This window comes from Lissotriton vulgaris, chromosome 5 (assembly GCF_964263255.1).
Source record: "Lissotriton vulgaris chromosome 5, aLisVul1.2, whole genome shotgun sequence".
Taxonomy (NCBI): domain Eukaryota; kingdom Metazoa; phylum Chordata; class Amphibia; order Caudata; family Salamandridae; genus Lissotriton; species Lissotriton vulgaris.
In genome coordinates this window covers 1,600,660,764-1,600,667,424 of record NC_141693.1, presented here as the reverse complement: position 1 = coordinate 1,600,667,424, position 6,661 = coordinate 1,600,660,764, and the positions used below count along the sequence as shown (strand labels likewise).

The 6,661-nt window shown below is 45.5% G+C and overlaps 1 pseudogene; it reads right to left on the bottom strand.

Annotated features, from left to right (window-relative positions):
• Positions 1-5,012: 5,012 nt before the first annotated feature.
• Positions 5,013-6,061, bottom strand: LOC147716787 (G1/S-specific cyclin-D1 pseudogene; annotated as a pseudogene).
• Positions 6,062-6,661: the final 600 nt, after the last annotated feature.

Genomic DNA, 6,661 nt, shown 5'->3' with positions numbered 1-6,661 from the left:
TTCACTTGCGGGAGCGCGCAGCACCATATGGAAGCAATTATTGCTCCTAGCACTGCACGCTCCCGCAAGTGAAATGCACTCGCCCCCTCCTCTCACTCCTCCCCCTGCCGCCTCCTTTTATTGCGAGGAACGCACTTGTTCTGCCCATGCTTCTGATCCATTCAGACTGTCCTGCTGATATTGCCTCTTTTACTGCATTCCCGCCGCCTGTAGCTCTCCTAAACGTAGTTTAGTACTTCCTATCTCAAGATCGCCGGGGTCCACTTTTCATTTCCTCTGCTGCACGTTTCTCATGGCTTAGGGTGTGGAAAGGGTATCGACCCTGCTAATGCAGCTGGCATGCTTCCCATGACATCTGGCAAGGTGAGGTCTGCCATCAGCAGGAGCTCCCTATTAAACGACGACCCCTAAATATTTTGCAGCTGCCCTCTGTTTGGTTAGTCAGTTCATTACACGAGGGTGAATAGTGCTTCCTTCTCTTGTCACCTAATGATTACAAGTGCGCCTCCTTCAGCTTTCGACCTTTAAGCTGTGCCTCGGCTACATGTGTACAGTTACCTCCATGAAATGTCTTATAATGGCGCCCTTAAGGGAAGCAGGAAATACCCCAGGCAAACAAATCCTACAAATGTAAGCGGAGCAGTCGAGTTGCTTTCCAACTCTCCCTGTGCAGGAAGTGAGGTATCCCCTTTCAATGCTTTAACCGGTAGCAAATCCCAAAGGTCAGTCTATTTTCTGAAAATACTCTGCGTATTTTTGTTTTCTGACTCGAAAGAGGATCTGATTGCTACTATGGTAGTCTCTGATTTAAGACCGACCTCTTTAGTAATTAGGTTTAAACTGCTGCTGCTTGCATGGCATGGTGTACGTGCAACACCCCTTGCATCGCCCCTACTTCTGCATCCGTTCCAGTTCACATTTCACGATTTCTTTTATGTATTTAAAATATTACATACTTTATTTGGCGGAGGTTTCCATTTTTATCTCCTCACATCCCTGTATTTATTGTTCAGAGTTTTGATGAGGTCATTCTTAATAGAATGCAGTTTTCTGACAGTAAATTACATGCTAAGTTAGGAGCTGATTAGGAGACTAACACTGAGACAGGTGGTGCATCATACTAGGAGGTAAAAGCCCATCCCCGTGACTTCAAAGGTACTGGGTATAAAAAGCAATTTAGCTTAGAAATGACACCATGGTCTATTTGAATGTTTTAACAAAGAGCAAGGTTGCCAACCGCATGTAACACTTTAAAGTGCATTATCGCTGTGGGTCGATTGCTTTCATTATCGCAGCAGCCGGGGCTGGCAGTAGTGTATGTTATTGCTCACGCTTTAAAAACCGACCCAATAACTTTTATTTATTGATTGGGTCTCCTTAAAATGCATATTAAGTGGGCTAAATCCCACCTGTTAAGACTTGCCATAACATTCGTATTGTGTCACTTTCTTCACCCAAAATTTTATTGTTCCAGTATTTATCTTGCTTTTGCATCCGACATATTTTGGCAGGTTTGACCTCCCGAAATGTACTTGTGAAAAATTGGGACAGCAACATAACCATTTTTTTTTATAGTGAACTTTTGTGAAATGTGGATTGCAGGCATCTTGCTGGATTGCTTACTGAAAGGAGACTCATTCGAGACAAAAATGTCTGCAAGATATTTCCAAGTGTGAACATAACTCCTGCGTACCAAAAAACGAAACATTCCACTATACGAAATTTTGAAAATGTATGTGAATTTTGCATTCTTAATTAGAAGTATTAAAGCATATAATGTATTTGTAAAATATGATTGCTTTGAGGAGGCTTGTATTGAATTTGAACCTTAGTGAATGGACGTAAACGAATAAGTCAAGCACTCCAGCGAAAATTGCTATGAATGAACCTCATGGAGATAAATGATCGCAGATTTATTACAGCAAACAATTCAGGTGGCCACTTACTCACTTTAATCGTATTCAATAAAAATATTATGATGTAACATATATACATAATGTTCATTACCTTCTGTGATGCCCACTTGCTGTGCAAATCTAAGCTTTTGATTATATTTTGGTTAACCGTCCACTACAATTTGTAGACTGAACTTGCTAACCATCAGTTTGTCCCTGTATACCAGCCTCCAGGGAGGCTTGGGCTGTGAGTATTGTCTGCTTTGGAAAGTAGCCCATTCCTTTCTTTTTCACCTGGTCCTGTATACTGCAAACAACAATAGTTATTGGGTGCAATTTTGGACAATATATAACATCTATGTGGAGGCAGAGACAGCCCTTTGATTAGGTTTAATCATTACATGAACAGAGCTCTTCAGCCAACTCTGGGGATCTTTATTTGGTAACGCACAGCAGAGAAATGTATAAACAAGGTGCTCGTTAGTAAACTAGGAAGGCGATAGAGCGCAATACTTGCAAATTGTGACTGGTAATAGTGAATGATATAACAACCCAATATGTATACAAAAGCTTGTCTGCTTATTAGTACATTTTGTATAAGACAATCTTAAATAATTTGACTCAAGACAAGTGGAAGAATTCTACTTAGTGCAGTTCAAGTATGTATAAATCATCTATCGTTCAACCCAAAGACTAATTATTTACAAGGTCGGACCTTCATCGGGACAGGAGGCAAGGATTCACCCTCGCGTGGGAAATATATTCCACTGGTTGTCGTGAGATGCATAATCAAATCACTGTACTAAAACGGTAATGGTCTGGAGAGCTATCATTAGCTCACGAGCTACACATTGTAGAAGCCTGGTATAGGCAATAGGTCTACTCTAAGTCTAGATGCCGATGCCCTGCCTCTCATGCTGTCGGCGTAGTGGGAGAGTGGTGGTTGGTACTATGGCTCACTAAGATTGTTTCTTATGAATTGGAGATTTGTATGCATTTCTTATATGTTAGCAGTCAAGGCAGAGTCTGCACATTTTCAGAAACACACCCAAATTTATGTTACGGCTCACCACCTGAGATCTCTCTTAAATTGAAGTTTTACTTTTTCCCACTCCCTCTGCTTTGTCGTGATCTTTTACGGATATCTTGACTGAAAAACTGCTTGAACAAGGGCCATGTTGTAGGCCCTGCACTTACACACTTAGTTTGTAATGCTCTGCAGTGAAATACCTTGCAACCACCAAAGTACAGGTCTGAAAAAGTTTTTTTTCCAACCTAGGCCTATTTAACAGGCAGAGTCTTAACTGGGCGGTCTCTTAGTTTTTAAATGCTGCAAACCTTTGATTGTAGCCTAGACCTTAGAACCACCACTCACTCTTGTGCTCTTCCACCATCAATTATTTATTTTATCCCGAAGTGCTATGATTGAACTAAGGCAGTCTTGTCATCAAGCCTAAATAAACAGCCTTTCCTGCTCAGTACATATTTATTTTGTGTTGTTTGTACAGAGGCAATATGGAGACCTTTGGGTGATTTGAATCGCTTTGCGACATCGAAGCATACAGCCAGTTGCAACTTTATAAAAGTGTAACATGGTCTATCAGCAGAGATGTAAGTGGGGTTTCTGGATCAAGGTGTGCAATGACGGATCAAACCCTGTGGAGGCCCCTAGGCAGTCGAATTTTCGCTCCTCACTCGCAAATTAGCTCCTAATACGTTTTTAATATTACCAACCATCAATTTTAATAAACCTATTTTATTACACAAAACTAAACATTACCAGTTTTAATGTTATTAAACTAAAATTAATTGGAAACTGTTTAAGAAAGCTTAATTGTGATTTTATTTCAAGATCAAATCAATATTATTTTGGTCTGTTGCAGGCCCCTAAAATGAGTGGGGCTTATAGGCCGGTGCCTACTTTGCCTGTCTGGCAACAACAAGCATGACATAGCCAATAGGTCTCGCCTTTGAGACCTTATAAGTGTTTAGCCATGCAACAGTTGATGTTGTTGCATGAAGGATATTGTGCTGCATAACTAAATACTTATAAGATCCTAAAGGCGAGACCTACTAGATATGCCAATGCTTGTTTTTTAGGCATTGCAAGATTAATTCATTTGCCAAGAATCACTAGGTGTTTGGCCGATGCTGACCCAGTCAGCAGCTCTGAAGGACCATATCTTCTCTCCTGTTGTTTACACACACTCTCTGCCCCCACCGCAACGTGTGTAATTAGATTGAAGGCATCAGCGATAAAAACAAAACACGGGTAGCAAGCAATAACAAAATGTGTTCAAACTCATCTCATATTTATTGCCACTATTTTTATTTGCTGTATGTATTATTTTTCCATTCATTGCTTCCTTTTTTAGGTCTCGGCGTCAACGCGCGGAAGCGCGTCTCCGCCGAGATCTTTTGTCAGCGACTATCATTCCCAGGAGACAGTCCCGGCCACGCGCATCCTTCCAGGCGATTTGTAACTGGAACGCGCGCTGTGGCCAGGCGCTGTCTCCTGGGAAGCGCAAGCACCACACACGCATGCGCATACACACACACACAAGCGCCCATGCACGCACGCACATACATACATACAGAGACACCACCCCTGACTCATACACACACGCGCGCACACACACAAGTGCACCGAGGCCCCCCTCCCCCTCCCCCTCCCCTCCCCCTCCCCTGCTGTCACCGTCGCACACATACATACACACACACACACGAGCATACACACACACAAGTGCACCAATCTCGCTCCAGCCTTTTGGAACTTACCTTACCTCAGCACGCGGCGCCCAACCTCCTGCTGGCGCGGCCCCGGGGCTTTACACCGCTCACAGGAGCCCCGGGCCGCGAGACGCAACGACTCCGCCTGCCTCCTCTTCCGGTCTGAACGTGGCCCGCCCCCGTCACAGGCGACCGTGCCTGACTTCCGGGGCGGCCGCGATACTAAGAAAGCTTTTTCAGAAACTATGTAGGAGCGTGATTGGAGACCCACAACAGCAAATAACCCAATCACAAACACGCTGGTACATTGCACAGGCAGAATCTACTACATTAACTGATGCAACTGCCCAGGTGAAAAAAGGGTTTTCTCTGATTGAGCAGGACGAGGCATATGGGCTTATCAGTCGGCGCCTCTCCTACGCCCATGCTCCACTACTGTGTAGGCCAGCAAATGACTTCCACAAGTCCCTTCAAATGTTCACGTCTCGCACATCGGTGGGAGTGCAGGACAGGCCTTCCTCTTCATCAGCATTTTTGCGCTCTGACACGTTGTGTTGCTGTGCCTGACGCAGACTGGATTCTAGCAGCGATTCAATTTGCTCTTGGCAGGCCCGTAAACAATCCGGCTCGCACTTGATGACCTGGGACAGGAAATGCGTGAGGCACTGGTAGGAGAGGAAGCTGTTGGTGTTGCCGAGGTGAAGACCTTGGACGGCTGCTGCCACGCTGCCTGCCGCGATCATGGAGGGAGGGTTGGAAATGAACTTGATGTCTGTCGCGCAGAGTGCCACAAAAGTCTGAGCGTGCTTGCGGATAATCTGCCTTGTGTCCTCGCCGAGGGGCATTTTGGAAAGGAAATGTTCAATGAAATCGTGAGGGGTGACAGAGGCCAAGTCCCACTTGAGTTTGTTCAGCGTCAACAGCTCCATTTGCACTAATTCGTCGGGTCCGATGGAGTTATCAGTATAAATGCAAAGTTTTTCCGCCGTTAGAGGAATGGTTTCTTTCATTTTTGAGGCCACGAACATGCAGGTAGCCCCCAGCAGCTGCAATCTGTTTTTCTTCAGCGGTTCCACCGACAAAAATCTGTCCAAGTAATTCATGGCTAATGGGAACACCTCCTCTTCACATTTCTGCTCTTCACAAACCTCCAGCATCCAGGTGGCCACGATCTTCCGCATGTAGGGTTGCACTTCACGCTGCACGCACTTAAAGTAGGAAGCGGACGGCGGGCAGTTCTCCTCCGCCTTCAGCATGGTGTGCAGCACCCTGTCGTTCAGGAGGTGCTGATCCAGGTAAGCCCTTCGGATGGTTTCCACCTCGCAGCACAGCAGCTGATGTTCCATGTCTCCCCCGGCGCGCGGTGCCTGCTCTTGAGAGGGGGTGCGGGGTGCCCGTGCTGTCCTGTGAGTGAGAGTGCTCCGTTCAGTGCTTGCTGCTGCCGCGATACTAAGAAAGCTTTTTCAGAAACTATGTAGGAGCGTGATTGGAGACCCACAACAGCAAATAACCCAATCACAAACACGCTGGTACATTGCACAGGCAGAATCTACTACATTAACTGATGCAAATGAAAAGCATCTTTGCTTCTACTTCAGGACGTACAACCATTTTCAAAATATTAAATGACCTAAGTCTACTTAAATTAAAACGACTGCTCTTTCTGCTGCAACACTTCCAAGGTGCTCCAAGATGTATGTATGTCAAGTTTTGCATGCAGCCTGTACAAAAGTCCCTGCAGGTTTCAGATACAAAAGGCAGTGAGCGGGCTAGGGTGCTAGTATTATCTCTACCTAGTGCAGAGTGGTGAGTGCAGAGTGGTGAGTGCAGAGTGGTGAGTGCAGAGTGGTGAGTGGTGAGTGCAGAGTGGTGAGTGCAGAGTGGTGAGTGCAGAGTGGTGAGTGCAGAGTGGTGAGTGCAGAGTGGTGAGTGCAGAGTGGTGAGTGGTGCAGAGTGGTGAGTGGTGCAGAGTGGTGAGTGGTGCAGAGTGGTGAGTGCAGAGTGGTGAGTGCAGAGTGGTGAGTGCAGAGTGGTGA